Here is an 18,039-nt window from a genome sequence, read left to right on the forward strand (position 1 = left end):
AAATCACAAATAGCAACAATTGATTTATAGGACATGGAAAGTATAATAAATAACAACAATGACACAAAGGTTGGGAGGGAGGAATTGGAAACATTCTGTTATAATATATTTATATATTATTTACTCTACTTCTATATAGATGCATATTAATAATATACAGATGTGAAATACACTATTATATATACTACTACTGATATACTAACATATATATTTATAAGTATAGATCTATACTAAACATAAATAATACGTTATTTGAAGGAGGACTTAGATCAGTAAAAAATGAACATTGTAAATGCTAAAAGAACTGTCATGATACATAAAAAAGTAAAATGGGATCATATAAAATGCTCAGTTAAAACCAGATAAGAAAGAAAAAGAAGCCTCTGTCAATAAATAGAAAACAATTATGAATATGTTTATGTTAATCCAGCTATCGTAATAATCATTTTATTATTATTTTAAATGTTTATTTATTTTGAGAGAAAGAGAAAGTGGGGGAGGGGCTGGGAGAGGAAGAGAGAGAATCCCAAACAGGCTCTGCACTGTCAGCATAGAGCCCAATGTGGGGTGGGGCTAGAGCCCACCTTGCTGGTTTACCATAACATGACCAACAGCAATGCCATCCGCCTGGCCCTCAAGGAGAGAAGGAGAAAGAAGTAGAAAAGAGAAACCTGTTCCCAGCCACTGCCATTTGACTATCTTGTCCCCAGACCCCTGCCTCAGACCCAGAAGACCTACCTGGGACCTTGGGGTCACATTTACTTTTCTCTCGCCAAGTTTGGAAATTCACCTTGTCCTATGGAATTTCAACCCCCCTTCCCCCTCCCCACACTGACAAGAATGGCGGGGCTTTGGGAGCCACTTTCCCTTATAGTGGTTTCTGGAATCCCTTTGTGTTAGGATCTTGAGTTGAAAGGATTCATTTTAGGGAACAGCTGACTAGGAAATGTGAGCCCAGAGATGTCCTGCAGGATAGTGGCATAGTGCCAAATGGCACTTGGCTGATAGAATATGATTGTTATAATCATTAATCATTGTTTGTATCTTGCAATGGGCTGTTTCAAAAACCTCTTGGACCCTTAAGGTCGCTCAAGCCAATCCTCTAGCTTTCTACTTCAAGAACCTAGTAAAGGAGGAGAAAAATCCCAAAACAGCAAATGGAAGGAACTAATAAATACAAACGCAGAAATCAATGAAATTGAAAATAAAATGACAAGTAAGTCAGTGAAACAAAGCTGAAAAGATCAATACAATTGACAAACCTCTAATAGTATTGACAAATCAAAAAAGAGAAGACACAAGTTAGCAGGAATGGAACAAGAGACATCACTATGAAACCACAGGCATCAGAAGGATAATAAAGGAGTACTATGAAAATGCTATGTGCACACATATTTAGCAACATATTTGACTAAGTCTTCCAAAACACTAACTGCCATAACTTACCCAATAAAAGAGATCATTTGAATAGTTCTACAACTATTAAGGAAGTTGAGTTTGTAATTTTCAAACTTGCCAAATAAATTTCCAGTTTCAGATTCTTTTATTGGAAAATCACACCAAGTGTTTAAATATGAAGTAACTCTATTTATACACAATCATTTCAAAAAGCGGAAAACGAGGAATCATTCTCCATTTTAGGAAGTTAGTTTTACCTTGATACTAAAACCAGACAAAACTGCATTAAGAGAGGAGTGAAGCCAAATTACTTCATGAATTATTTTAAAAAATCTTAACAAAATATTATCAAATAGAAATCGAAAACATATACAGTAATTCCTCAAGACCAAGAGAAGTTTATTCAAGTCTCATTTAACATTTGAAAAGCAATCAAAATAATTCACCATGTTATCAGGATAAAAAAAAGTGAGGAGGATGACAAGGCAGTCATAGCCACACATTTCAAAAAGGTTCTTTGGGACACCTGGGTGATTCAGTCAGATAAGCATCTGGCTTTTGACTTCGTCTCAGGTCATGATCTCAAAGTTCATGGTTCGAGCCCCACATTGGACTCTGCACTGGCAGTGTGGAGCCTGCTTGGGATTCTCTCTCTCTCTCCCTCTCTCTCTGCCCTTACCCTGCTCATATGCTCTGTCTCTGTCTCTCTGTCTCAAAATAAATAAATAAACTTAAAAAAAAGGCTTCTTGAAAGGGATCTTTTAACATATATTTGAACTCAGTTAAAAAAAAATCCCCTTGTTCATTTTAAATTTCACTTGTTTCATTATTGTTGAAATTTATCAGATGGGTGTTTTGCAAATATTTCTGCCTGGTCTGAGTCTTTTCTTTCTCTTAACAGTCTTTCAAAATTTCAACTTACCAATATTTCTTTCATGGATTATATCATGCATTTGATTTTGTATCTAAACTCTAATTACCAAGCCCAAAATCAACTATTTTTGTTGAAGCTTAACTATTTTTTCAACTACAAATATTTACTGCTGTCTTATTTTGAAAAACCTGACTTTTTTCATCAAAATAAGTGAAGAAAACAGGAAGATTCCTTACTAAGAAATGAATAAAGCAAGAAAACTGATTGTTTTTGTTACAGTAATATCCCGTTCCTGCAGGTGTAGATTATACACTCTTACAGGTCTGAGTATGCTGAACCGGAAATGAGTCCAAAGTGTTCTGATGAGGAGGCAATAAGAACATTAAGTTAACTTTTGCAAAGCCTCACAGGAAGTTTGCCCAATTTATAATAGCTAAAGGGTCCTCTAGTAAGCCCTCCCTCCACGATTACGGTTTCTAAACCAATTGGCGGCCATATATGTTCTTGGTTGTAATTTCAGTTAAATGACATAAAAGTAATATTGTTTCAGTGAGCTTTGCCACCAGAGTAGTGGACCCTGTAGAGAACTAAATCTGAGTCAAGACTTGCTGTCATCAACTGGAAAACTAAGAAGAGTAAACACCAGATGGAATAGTATTAGAAGATATGCTCATTCAAGGTTATTTTTGTTTAATTTAGGGTCACTTAGACCTATGTACAGATTGACCTTAATCCTACTTGTTCCTATGGAGTTAACAATCCATCCAGACTGTTCACTCCTTACCCATATGTACATTTGTCTACTCACAAAAATTTACTTGTAAAATCAGATCAATACTCGCAGTCCTTTCACAGTTATCTGGAACATTTTTTGCACAGAGGGGCAAAAAATCGGAGTTGCCCTATGCACACATTCCTAGCTGAAAATGAACAAGATGGTCCTCTGCTTCCTCTTTCAACTTATACTATAAACAAGTATCCTTTCTTCAGTCTATTTAGTGCGCGGTTTTTTGTTTGTTTTGTTTTTTTCTGTATTTTTGTGCTTTTGTTGGTGATTTCACTCTTTAAAATGGCACCCAAGCCTAGTGGTGAAATACTGTCTCATGTTTATAAGCATGAGAAAGGTATGATTGTGACGATGGATGTATGTTGGATATCCTTTGATAAAATCTATATCCATGATATCCATGGGTAAAATTGAAGCACATAGAAATTTAAAACACTTGCTTAGGTTACATGTCTACTAACTGGTGGAGGAGACATATAAACTCTCCTGCACATTCAGCCATTGTGTTATGCAAAATGTTAAATAAAACCTACTGGTTGAGAGCAAATTGCCCTCTCTAGTAATAACTTACCTTGGTAATTCTAAATAAAATGCAAGAAAGCAAAAATTAGAAAGAAGAACATCTTATCTTTTTGCAAATCAAAATGTATTGACTATCACATCATAAATTCATTTTAAAGGCAATGTATTATTTTTGGAAAACAACAGTAAATTCAAAATTTTTGTATATTTTCAGGAGTATTGAGATAATTTTTATTTTTGTAGGGTTGATTTTAAATCAATTTCACTTTTAAAATCTGCAATTACAGAAAGTTTTGCTATTTTATTTTATTATGTTCATGTTATTTATGTTTATATTTTATATGTTTATTAAATATTTGGGGCGCCTGGGTGGAGCAGTCGGTTAAGCGTCCGACTTCAGCCAGGTCATGATCTCGCGGTCCGGGAGTTCAAGCCCCGCGTCGGGCTCTGGGCTGATGGCTCAGAGCCTGGAGCCTGTTTCCGATTCTGTGTCTCCCTCTCTCTCTGCCCCTCCCCCGTTCATGCTCTGTCTCTCTCTGTCCCAAAAATAAATAAACGTTGAAAATATTTATCAAGCAACTCAGTTAAAAGTTAGAATTGGCGAAATTATTAAGATATAATATTTCATTTAATTTCACTAATTTTACTAAGGCACTTTTAATTTGACATATTAAATAAAAATCTAACATGCTATATTCATTACTGTTAAATACTTGCTAAAATATAAAACAATTTTTTTAACAGAAAACTACTCTGAGCATCAACTGAATTTGGATCCGTGTCTCCATTCATTCCCGATAAAACCTTACTGAGGAACTCTAAGAATAGGTGAAATCGTTCACCAGCTGACTAGAATAGTTAAAAAAGTATCTCATTTATTTAGAATATAACTGTCCTTTCTTGCATGAAAATATATTTGTGGGCATATGGCTGTGAAACAATAGATTATATTCCTCTCCTGGTAGAATCACAAATGGTAAACAAAATACATTAAATCAATTTTAGTTTTTAGTTGTGCAAAAACAATCATCTTTCTTTTAATGAAATCATGACCTTTTATTTCCATTATTAAAGGAATCTTTTTGGAATGAGTCAATTCTCTTTAGAAATTATATATGAAGGGCGCATGGGTGGCTCAGTTGGTTAAGCGTCCGACCTTGGCTCAGATCATGCTCTCACAGTTTGTGAGCATGGTTCTGTGCTGACAGCTCAGAGCCTGGAGCCTGCTTCAGATTCTGTATCTCCCTCTCTCTGTTCCCATTCCCCACTCATGCTCACTCACTCATTCTCTCTCAAAAATAAAAATGAATATTAAAAAAAAAAGAAATTATATTTGATCTTTCAACATCTTGATCTGTAGGTTAAGCAAAATATTCATAGCCTATGCTCCAAATTGCATTTTATGATCTTCTAATTTATGAAAATAAGTTTAATTTCAATCATTCTAAATTATTATTAAGGACCCTTAAATTATGAATATGAATCTTCTTTTGTATAAAAATTCATTATGTGAAATTGTAAAAGTATTCTGATTTTTTAGAGCTAAATTATATCATAAAGGTTTGAGTATCCTTTGAAAAGGTGAAAACATTATAAAGAACTGTTAATGTCCTACCAAGTAGTTAGAGAAAATCTCATATAATTCTAAATTCTTCCTACACTAAAAATAATATATATATAGTGTTTGTAAACCCCATCTGTTGCACCACCTTACAATGCTGCTACTTTTTGGGAACAAGAAACAAAGTCACATACTTTTCTCAGAAAATAAGAGAAGCCTTAAGTTATTTCTGGGGTGAAAACTTTTCGTGTGTATATAGGAGAAAGGGGTGTGAGGGGAAGTAAAGAAAGCATAGTTTAGAACTCTAAGTCTCTTTTCGAAAGGACCTGTATTGGTTTCATCCATGACTGTGAAGTAATCCCAAATTTCAAACTAGAGTGAAATGAACCCATGGAAAGTGAAAGATTAGATGTGAAAACTCCTAAACATGTAATCAGATCCACAGCAATCACTGATTATCTGGGGCATTTAGTATTATTCAGGGGCAACCTTTTTGTTTTGATGGTGAAAACTTGAGGTAAATTAACATATTTGAACCTTTTATTAGAAACAAGGGAATGCAAATCTGAATTTTTTTCCTTGTAACATGTTTACTGACTGTAAGCAACCATCATTTTTAGGACAGAAGACAGGGCAGACTTTTTATAGTGCCATGAATCTCAGCAGGGAAATACTGTCTCATAAGGTGCACTTTAAAAATTTTTAGGGACATTTTTGGGGACATCACTTGGACTTAAGTCTGAAGACAAAGATGCTAGAAAATTTTCATGATATGGAAACTTCCCCCAAATCAAAGACTTGTAAGTCCCACATGACATTTAAATACCTGACAACTATTCCAGACATATTCCAGACATACACATAATATATAAGCCTTATGTATTATATATGTCATATATAAAATATATAAGGCATATATATCTGTGAATATCTACCTATATTTTTATCTGTATCTCTAGATATATGTTATAGTCATTGATTAAGAATAAATGGGAAAGATAGATTAAAGTCTAGATATTTCCATTTGTACTATGGAAGCATATGACTAAATATATCAAGCCATACATTGTGAACAAAAATATTTACATATCTTTTTTCTCCAAATTTTTATTTAAATTCCAGTTAGTTAACATACAGTGTAATATTAGTTTCAGATGTAGAATTTAGTGACTCATCACTTACATACAATACCCAGTGCTCATCAGAAGTGCCCTCCTTAATACCCATCACCCATTTAACCCATCTCCCCAACCTACCACCCCTCCAGAGATTCTCAGTTTGTTCTTTATAGTCATGAGTCAAAACTGATTCAAAGGGATACATGAACCCCAATGTTTATAGCAACCTTCTCAACAACAGCCAAATTATGGAAAGAGCCAAATGTCCATCAACTGATGAATGCATAAAGAAGATACTGTCTATATACATATATACACAATGACATATTACTCACCCAACAAAAAGGCTGAAATCTTGCCATTTGCAACGACATGGATAGGGCTAGACAGTATTATGCTAAGTGAAATAAATCAGTCAGAGAAAGACAAATACCGTATGATTTCACTCATGTGGAATTTAAGAAACAAAAAAAAATGAACATAAGGGGGAAATACATACCTTTTGATTCTGTATTATTTAGACTAAAACAACTAGTTGAAAATCTTATTCACAATTTGTTATTCTCAAATTATTATTTGGCTCTAAACAAAAGGAAAGGATTTTAGCCAAAATACTATCATTTAGATTAGATTATTTAGATCTTGCAGTTTTCCTTTCCCTAAGAGGGGAATGACTTCCTGTGATATGGACCTATCAATATCCCAGACATATCAAAATTTTAGCTTTTGTATTAAAATATAGTTATCTTTTCATCGGATCAAAATTAAAATTAAAATTAAAAGGAAGTTGCTGCTGCTGATAATAATATTAAAACTTCATGTTATTTTAAAATGTTCCTGCTGTCTCAGAATTTCGATTGCAATTAAGAAAAAGAAAGTCGTATGTACCACCATAACTTCTGAAAGAATAAGAGAATGTGAGAGATTTGATAGAGACAAGTAATTTTTAAAAGGAATGTGGAGATTGCTGTGCATATCAACTGCCTCCTACTTCAGCCAAATGAGTAGGAAAACAAAAGAATCCCTGGGAGAACATGTGGTGGGGGAGGGGCATTCCCCTTGCCCTCTCTTTTCCTTTTCCTGCCCCTCTGCCCTATTCCCCCCAAAACAACATAAGCAGAAGACAAGGAAAGAGAGAGGAAGTGAAATGGAATAACACACATGGACAGAATTATTCCTTCTTACCTAGAGGTGGTTCCCTTACTGTTGTCAGCCTTGAGAAAAGAAGAGGAATACTTTAAATTGGATGTGACTTTAAAATATTATTTATACTAGACTATTTTTCAAAATGATACATGGGGCCCAATGACCCTCCTCAAGTGAACTTAGCTCAAAATATGATGTTATTTATTCGTTTTATATTAATGTCTGTTTGCTTTTAATTTGAAAGGAAAACAACACTGTATTCTCTAGTCAAAAATTACAAACAAATATGGAATGGATTTGGACGTTTTGAGCCTTCAGTGCATAGTCACTAACAAAATCATGCATAAAATAAAGTGCTTGTCCCTGAATCAGACCAATAAATACAGAGAAGAAACTGATGGTTGTCAGAGGAGAGGGTGTTGAGGGATGGACAAAATGGGTGAAGGAGAGTAGGACATACGAGCTTCCCATTATGGAATGAATATAGTCAATGGAACTGTAACAGTGTTGTATGGTGACAGATGGTAGCTACATTTGTGATGAGCATAGCATAATGTATAGAGTTGTTGAGTCACTATATTGTACACCTGAAACTAATGTAACATTGTGTGTCAACTATATTAAAAATTTTTTAATAAAAATTTTAAAAAAAGAAGAAAAGTTCTATCTACTGTAGTTCTATGATACATATAAATATGGTGGTAATCAGGCAGGTCTCTAGGAATGTACTGATTTGACAGACTACTGCTTATCTATCTTCTTGAAAACAGATTGAATTAGAACCACACATTAATGGTTTTCATAACTTAAATGTGTTTAAGCAATTTATAATTTCAAAAAACAACTTAAAGAACCAACAAATTATTTAAGTAAATAAATAATAATGAACATGCTCTCAAATTCCTTCACAATGAAAAATAAATGCAAATTTATAATTTTGTCCCATACATTTATTTATGTGAGAATTACATAAGAAATGAAGTCAATGTCTTAAAGAGACTTTCTTTGATAACACAATGTAATTACTACTCTGGCAAACAACAAAGAGATATTAGATACCTTTGTCAATCTCAACATGGTCCCTGCAGTGTAACCCGTGGGCTGTCAGTAATGTGACAAGAATGATGTAGCCAGACAAATGGGTTGAAGATCTAACGGCCACTGGAAGTTACCTGCATTCCTACTTGAAAATTTTGATGTACTTCTTCCATCACAATGATAACACAAACTATATTTGTGGGAAACTGTTCTTATGCTTGTTTCTTCGTCTAATAGCAAATGATTTGGTCTGATATCTTGTTTCTTGTGACAAATGATAATGACCCAGCAAAATTGAATCAGTTGGTTCTCCTCTTCTTAAACCATGGATGCCATTATCATTATTTTGCTATCAAGGAAATATCTCACATGTCTGCAATATTCCACTCGGTGCCAACCTCTACAGAAACCACAGAGATTGTTTGTTTGCCTTGAAGCGTATATGTAGTGTTAATGATGTGCATCCCGTCCACCCAAACACAGGTCTACTCTAAATTCATCTCAGAAAGTGTAAGCAAAGAGCTCAATTACAACTGTTGCCCCAAACCTTCAACCTGGCCAAACATCAGATTGTAGAGCTTTGGGAATGAGAATACCATGACACCTGTTCTAATGACCTGAAGTCAAAATCACTAGGAATCACCAGTCCAAGGACAAGCACTAGGATCTCCAATAGCAGCAAGAACTATATTTGCCTCTGAGATTTGCTTTCAAGCTCTGGCTGACCCAATTTGAGTCCAGACAGTTGATAGCATGAGACACCACCTTGTTGTTACCATTAACCTCTACCTAGCTGTTTTCCAATACCGTCAACATTTGGAATACTCCATTTTGTTCTTCTACTCCTTTTCATAAGAGGTCCTCACCTCTCTCTCTCTCTCTCTCTCTCTCTTTCTCTCTCTCTCTCTCTCTCATCCCCTACCTTTTTCTTCTTGACCAGTTCTGGCTTTCATTTAGTATCTGTTGCTTCAGTAAAGACACTTCTCTACATGATGGAATCGTTAGACCAATAACACCTACACCAGAATCGGATGTAAACATTGGCTGAGCTCTGAACTATTGGACCTTGGTGAACATATGTATTTTTGCACTGATTTGAAAGTCCTTGGTGCTCCAGGGAGAAGGAGCTGGGCGCCAGAGCATCTCCCTCAGCCTGTTAGCCAAGGACTTAGGAGATTTGCAGCCAGAAAATGGTGTGTGCAGTGGCAGCATCTGTGGATCCAGCCACCAGCAGCTTTCTTCCTCAAAGGGAGCCAGAGCCCTGAGCACTGAACAGAGGATGCCTGCAAGGGCCCGGGCATCACCAGAGCAAGCTACTCCAGCCTTTATGGATAACTATTTTCAATACTTATAAAGCAGTAAGGCACTTCTATCCAAAGATCTTGTCAAAGGGCAGATAACAAGATGATTCAACTGACAACAGTAGTAGAGGAAAAAGATCATTCATTCCTTTGTCTTATTGAATTTAATTATTCTAATGGGCTAGTTTCAGTACTGATTGTGACCATAATAATTATTACTTTGTAAGGCTTACTAGATAATTTTCATTGATTTTTAAAATAACTTAGGACCGAATGTTCCTATCCTAGTCATTCTGTTTATTGGCTACATTACCTTGGGCATATGGCTTTAACCTTTAATTACTGTTTCCTCACCTGTAAGATGAGTATAATAGTAGCACCAACTTCATATGATTATTGTTAAAAACAAGACAACAGCTCCCAAATGGAGTTAATTTTGCCAAGTCCCATGTCAACAAACTGAGACTTGACTTAATTAGAATTTTGACCTCTCCCAGAAGTGAAGTCTTAAACCAGTCAATCAGGAGTCATCTGATGATCAGCACTATTGAGGTAGTCTGCCTGATAGACCCCTGACATCCCCTGAAGGAACATGAACTTGTCAAAATGAATCCACCTTTTTGCTAGTATAATTTCCTTGTTTCTGTTCCCTTCTGCCTATAAGTCTTTATTTTGTACAGCTCCTCAGAGTTCCTTTCCACCTGCAAGATGAGATGCTTCCTGATTCATGAATCATTGACTTAAGCAATAAGATGTCTAAAACTTAGTTGAATTTTGTTTTTTTAACACTGTTAAAATGAAATGAAATGAAATGAGATCATATAAAGTCTGAATTATTATTAACTATCATTATTAATTCTCAAAATGACATTAGGAAACATACTTTTTTTATAAATAAACAGATATATGAAAATAAAGTATTTTCCTCTACAGAACCCAATATTTGAACTCAATTTTGTTATGCCAGGTTCATAACCATTCATAATATAGTCTTTCTTTTTAGGTTAGATATTCAGATGTTAAATGACGAAACTCTGATCAAAAGGACCTTTGCCAATGCTGCGAAATTATCACGTCAGAAGAGATTTTCTGAAAAACCCAGGAAAATAATCTACAGGACAAATAATGTTTAGAGCACTGATCTAAAGATGGATCCCCCATGGCATATTTTTAAAAGCAAACTAATTTTTATTCACTCCCATGTCTAACACATCTAATTTCAAACAATCCAATTATTTTCTTTTAATGTTTATTTTTTTTTTTAATTTTTTTTTTTTAACGTTTATTTATTTTTTTGGGACAGAGAGAGACAGAGCATGAACGGGGGAGGGGCAGAGAGAGAGGGAGACACAGAATCAGAAACAGGCTCCAGGCTCTGAGCCATCAGCCCAGAGCCAACGCGGGGCTCGAACTCACGGACCGCGAGATCGTGACCTGGCTGAAGTCGGACGCTTAACCGACTGCGCCACCCAGGCGCCCCTAATGTTTATTTTTGAGAAAGAGAGAGAGAGAGCACGAGCAGGGAAGGGTAGAGAGAGGGAGACAGAGGATCCGAAGAGTGTTCTGTGCTAACAGCAGAGAGCCTGGCATGTGACTCAAACTCACAAGCCATGAGATCATGACCTGAGCTGAAATCAAGAGTCAGAGGCTCAACCGAATGAGCCACCCAGGAACCGCCACACCCCTTCTTTTTTTAATGTAAGTTCTATTCCCAAAGTGGGGCTTGAACTGACGACCATGAGATCAAGACTCACATGCTCTACAAACTGATTCAGCCAGATGCCCTGCCAATTTATGTTTCAAAATTTCTTATTTCCTAAAGTGGATACAATGACTTGAGTCAGGTATATTGCCTTAATATTGGTGTGAGTAAATATTCAAGAGAAGTGATTGATTAAAATATATAGGAATATTGCTGATGGACTTTGTTATTTGATATTTCCATAGGTCCATAATTAGAGTTGTTAAAAACTTTTAAATTTCCTAAGCATGTTCATAAAACAAAATTTTAACTATAATGTCAGCATGGGAGATACTGTCTTTGTAGTTCAAATTCACTAAAGTCCTGTCATTTTTGACTGTTCTCTTCCTATGTTTCATGGTTATCTAATTGTTTTATTGAAAAACATTTTAAAAGTGCAACCAAATTTCAACAGAACAAGAAATTTGAAAATAGTCAATATATATTACATTTTTATTATAGAATAAAAATAATTTAGTTTTCTTTTATCTAATCCTCATTACCATCATGAAAAGTAAATAGAAACAAATATGTTTTAACAAGCAAACAAACAAGGGGCGCCCGGGTTGCTCAGTCAGTTGGGCATTCAACTTCGGCTCAGGTCATGATCTCCCAGTTCACGAGTTCGAGCCCTGTTCAGTGCTCTGTGCTGACAGTTCAGAGCCTGGGGCTTGCTTCACATTCTGTTTCCCTCTTTCTGTCCCTCCCCTGCTCATGCTCACTCTCTCTCTCTCCCTCACAAATAAACATTAAAAAACAATTTAACAAGCAAACAAACAAAAAACTTCCAAAGTTCCACCAAAATATATAAAATCATATTCTGACTCATGGTAGTTGAATTTCTAGTAGATTTTCTATGATTTTTAAATAAATAAATCATTAATGAAAGGGTTAACCAAATATTTGGGGAGAAGTTAAAATATGCCAGGAGCTATAAGAACCAAGTACTAATAACAATTCAAAAGTTATCTTGCCTTGAAGAGATCCTATTCTAGTTGTTAAGAAAGACACTTGAAGAAATAATTATAACCCATTATGTTAAAGGATCTGATGAATTAAAAAAAAAATCAACGAGAAGACAGAGAAGGAATTACCTGAATAATTATGAGTGTACTATATTCTTAGATAATTAGGTCTCTCCTAAGAACACAAGAAAGAGAACACCAAATGGAGAGCAGGAAATTTAAATGTACAACATGATGATCCTGCATTTGCTGGGAAAATTCATTAGAGCCTGAGGAAGCCTGTATGACAATTACTACAGTAGGAAGTGGTGAGCATGGGGTAAGACTTCAGGTTTGTGGGTACAGAAATGTAAGACAGACCTGAAATCTCTTCTGGCTTGCAGATGCCAGAACCCAGTAATGTTTAGAGATGATCTGAAACAATTCAAGCTGAAGTTTCTGCTTTAGACTATCCTGGAACTCATTTGGACAGCTGTTCATGTAGAGGAGGAGAACAGACATGAATGTCTCTGAGGCAAGCTAGATTGATGCTTGACAATCAGGTCAACTGATTATGACTTGTGCATTCCCATACCAGACCAGAAAGTAGTGAGAATTCCTAAAAGCCTCCCATGAGGATAGTCACAGAAGGGCAAAGCCATTCCTCTCTAATACTTTAAGAATGACATGGGTCAGGGTGCCTGGGTAGCTCATTAGGTTGAGCCTCCAACTCTTGATTTTGGCTCAGGTCATGATCCCAGGGTCATGGGATTGAGCCCCAGGTTGGGCTCTCTTTAAGGTTCTCTGTGCCTGGGTGGCTCAGTCGGTTAAGCATCCAACTTCAGCTCAGGTCATGATCTCCCCCTCTGCCCTCACTTACGCATGCTCTCTCAAAAAAAAAAAAAAAAAAGGCAAAAGGCATGGTTTGAGTTTCTTATAAACATCTGATGGAATTTTTCACTCCAATCAATACGTGTGCTTTCAAGGGAAATTTACGGTAAGGGAAACATGTCCCAAACAAAGAACACATATATCTACTGAAATATGTAAACATTTACCTAGATTAATGGCATTCCTTATCAATAGTTTCTTCTCTATGGAATGCAAATACATCTCCTCCCCCTCCTCCTCCTTCTATTACTGTTGTATACTTCTGGAGTTATTTTGAGGTTTAAATATATTAATCATTAAAAGTGTTTAGAATAGTGTCTATACAGAGTAAGCACTATATAACTGTTAGCTGCTATTATTGTCATAATTTATCAATATTATCATTATATTAAGGGAGCTTTTATTTTTGCTTATCTGTTGGTGTCATCATTTTTCAACAAAAATGTAATAATCATTCGAGGCATAAAGGTGATTAGATATAGGTCATAAAGTACTGGGGACATTATTTCTACCTCATTACCGTAGCCCCACATTGGTGCAGAGATTACTAAAAAAATAAATAAACTTTTAAAAAACTTAAAAAAAGAATTCTCTATATTTATAAAATATGTGAAAGACAATATTGCTTCAGGCAAGGTAGTTCACTAAATTCTTTTTAACAAACTGGAAGTTTAATGAAGTCATTAGTTTACATCAAATATAAGCAAAAGATAATTTAAAATAAAGAGAATTTGAAATAGATTTCAGATAATTTGTATGAGATTATTTGGGAAAATCTAAAATAAAATAAAATCTTAGATAATAAGAAAAAGACTACATATTAACAACAAAAGTTCTTGACATCATCTCAGGTGTTAAGGTGATAAGAATGGGTGTTATAAACGAATGCATCTCCAATTTTAGGTATAAAAATTCAGAATTCCAATTTGAAGGAACTTACTGTGCGAATCCTACTAATGCATTCTTTATATTACCGTGGAACTGATTTGTGAATTATTTAATTTGAAGCATGTCATTTAATCTCTGTGGAACTTATTTTCCTCCTTTGAAAAATAATGTCCTGTCTAACTCATGCTCCTGCTATAAGGATAAAATGAGACAAACTTTAGAGAAGATGATTAAAAATTAAAATAATATTAATAAGTAATAATGTCATAAGGTTTAATATTAGCGTTTAGCGGGCCAAAATCAAATAGAATCAGTTGACTTTAGTGAAAGAATCTCACATGACACCCTTCCTTAGTTCCTCTTGCTTCCTTTTCTTATGCACTCTGTCCAAATCATTGAGTGTATATATGTCACATCTACTTTCTTCTCCTCTTATCTGTAGCTCATCAATTATATTACATGTAATTATTAAATTCATAATATATAATGGTTAAATTCCAATGATGAAAGGCTTGAAATGTGTTTCCCTCTAATGACTTAGAGTTTAGTAGTAAATGATAAGCATGGGTTTTAATTTTATCCCCCCATAACAATATTAAGTTAATCTATTACTGTTTCATGGATGGTGTCAGACCAGGAGCCATAGGTGAGAATCTATTGACTTCATTATTCATAGCAAAGTAGGCATCATAACTGTCATGTTTGCATTGGTTCCCTGTGTCTCTATGTGCTGTGGAGACCACCCAGTAGGTTGCTTTACAGGAGTGAAGCACTGAGCTTGGAAAAACCCCTTTATAGCAAACAGTAAGCAAAACTGTCCTTTGCTCCAGAAGGAGACATTATTTCATTTCTCAAAGTTGTTCTCTGAAAACTCCATTTCGTGGGGTTCAATATCATTAGCCATCAGGAAAATGCAAATTAAAAACACAATATGATACCACTATACACTTATCAGAAAAGCTAATATATAAGTGACAACACCAAATGCTGGTGGGGATTCTGAGAAGTTTGATCACTCATATACTGTGAGGAAATATAAAATAGAATAGCCACTCTGCAAAATGATTGGCAAATTCTCAAATAACAAAACATGAAACTACCATCTAACTTAAAAAATAAAATGTTCCCTTGTGCCTTTATCCCAGAGATAATGAAAATTTAGGTTCACAAAGAAGATTTTTAGACAGACATTGATGTTAACCATACTCATAACAGCAAAAACCTGGAAACAAGCCATGCATCCTTCAGTGGGTGAATGGTTAAACAGTGATACATCCATACCATGGAATACTAGTCAGCAATAAAATGAAGAAACTATTGTGTATGCAACAACTTGGATGAATCTCCATAGAATTATGCTGAGTGAACAGAAGCTAGTCTCAAAATGTTTCATACTGCATGATTTCACTTACATAGTATTCTCAAAATTAAAAGAAAATAGAAACAGGGGATAGATTAGTGGGATTAGTGGTTGCCAAAGGTTAAGGATGGGGGAAGAGAGAATTGTGTGGCTACTAAAGAGTAATAAGAGGTTTTCTGTGGTGATGGAGTTGTTTTGTAACTGATTTCATCAAGCCAATATTCTGGTTGTAATAATATAATATTGTAAGATGTTTCCATTGGGGAACTTTTATTTTATAAAAGTTAAACAAAATCTCTGTATTATTTCTTACAATACCATGCGAATCATCTATCTATAGATGTTTTTAATTTAATGAAAAAATACATGTAGTTGGAGGACTCAACATGGTGGAGAGGTAGGTGAACCTGAAGTTCCCTTGTCCATCGAACACAGCAGTATTGAGGCCAGAAGACTTGGAATTTCAGGAATCCGGCCTACAGAATGACAGAAAAATCTCTCCAGGGGCATACCAGGACAACTTCACGGGCCATAGGTGCAGGATTGCAAACTGGGAGTGATAAAACAGGGGGTATAGGCATGGAAGGGAGAGATTCCCTTCTGTGGAGAGACAAAAGGAAGGGAAAGAGAGACTGTGGAAGTGTAGGATTGTATTCGGACAAGAGAAAAACCACGGATAAGGGAATGGAAAAAATGTAAAAGGAACCAATTTCTAACACCATCCAGGGTTGCAGGTCTTTCTCTGGACTGGGGCCTTCAGCCCTGTTTCCCGACCTGGGGAGGAGGGGAGAGAGCCCAGTCCCAATAGTTAGCTCAGAGGCGCAGTCAGAGAGAGATAAGTCCTCTCCCTTGAGTGTTGTGGGAAGAAACTACTTAGCCTCTCTGAGGACAAAAGACCCTGAGGCACCTGACATCCAGAGGCCCTTTGTCAGCTGCCTGGGACCTTTGTACCACTCTGGAACTAGGTCACACAGAGTGGGATCCTTTAAGACATTGGGGTTTCAATCCCAACCGAAGGCCTAGGAGGCGTGGGAGACAATGGAGTGGGACAAACCAGCCTGCTCATGTCCACGTGGCACTGGGAGAACAGCCTGAACAGAGTGGTCTGGGACACTTGGTCCAGGGAGGAGAGACTGTAGTGTTGCCATTTTTCTTCCATCATCAACAAGGCAAGGCGGGACTTCAGGGAACAGACAGCAGGCCCACAGTGGAGGCAGACCTGTGTACACAAAACCACACCCCTCTTTGCTGGTAACTGTATCTACTAGAGCAAGACTGACACTTATCAAACCAGATAGCCCCTCCTGCAGACGAGTTTAGCCATTGGTTCCAAGGCATCATCAGATATCTGTACAGAGGGTTTGAATTTTCTGATCTGATTCTTGGTCAATTCTTATTTTACATATATTATATATTAATAATTAATATTATATGCTATATATATTAATTATATTATATTAATATTATATATTATCTGTATCTCCTTCTCCTTTATTTTCCCCTCTCTCTCTGTATGGAACTATATAGTTTCTCTGATTCTCTGCCTGGTCAATTTTTTTTTCTTCTTTTCTTTTTCCCTGCCCACGTCAATGGAAAAATTCTCCTCAAAAGAAATTCCAGGAAGAAATGACACCTAGAGAAGTGCTCAAAACATATATAAATAATATATCTGATCAAGAATTTAGAGTAATAGTCATAAGATAAATAGCTGGGCTTGAGAAAAGCATAGAAGACAGCAGAGAATCTATTGCTGCAGAGATCAAGGAACTAAGAAATAGTCAACACGAATTAAGAAATGCTATAAATGAGGTGCAAAATAAACTAGATGCAGTGACAGTGAGGATGGGGGGAAGCAGGGAGAGAATACGTGAAATAGAAGATAAAATTATGGAAAATGATGAAGCCTAGAAAAAGAGAGATAATACTAGACCACAAGAGGAGAATTAGAGAATGAAGTGATTCACTGAAAGATAATAATATGCATATCACAGGCGTTCCAGAAGAAGAGAGAGAGAAAGGGGCAACAGTTTACCTGTACAAACTATAGTTGAGAACTTCCCTTATCTGGGGAAGGAAGCGAATATCCAGATCCAGGAGGCACAGAGAACTCCCTTCATATTCACTAAGAATAGGTCTTCTCCCCAGCATGTCATGGTGAAACTGGCAAAATACAAAGATAAATAGATAATTCTGAAATCAGATAGAGACAAACGGGCCTTAACCTACAAGGAAACATAGGATAGTAGCAGACCTGTCCACTGAAACTTGGCAGGCCAAAAGTAATGGCAAGAAATATTCAATGTGCTGAATAAGAAAAATATGCAGCCAAGAATCCTTTACCCAGAAAAGCTGTCATTCAGAATAAAACGAGAGATAAAAGCTTCCCCAGACAAAAACTGAAGGAGTTAATAACCACTAAACCAGCCCTGAAGGAGATCCTAAGGGGGACTCTGTGAGTGGAATGCTGCAA

The sequence above is a fragment of the Puma concolor genome, chromosome E4 (genome assembly GCF_028749965.1).
Source record: "Puma concolor isolate L17-30 chromosome E4, mPumCon1.1.hap2, whole genome shotgun sequence".
Classification (NCBI taxonomy): domain Eukaryota; kingdom Metazoa; phylum Chordata; class Mammalia; order Carnivora; family Felidae; genus Puma; species Puma concolor.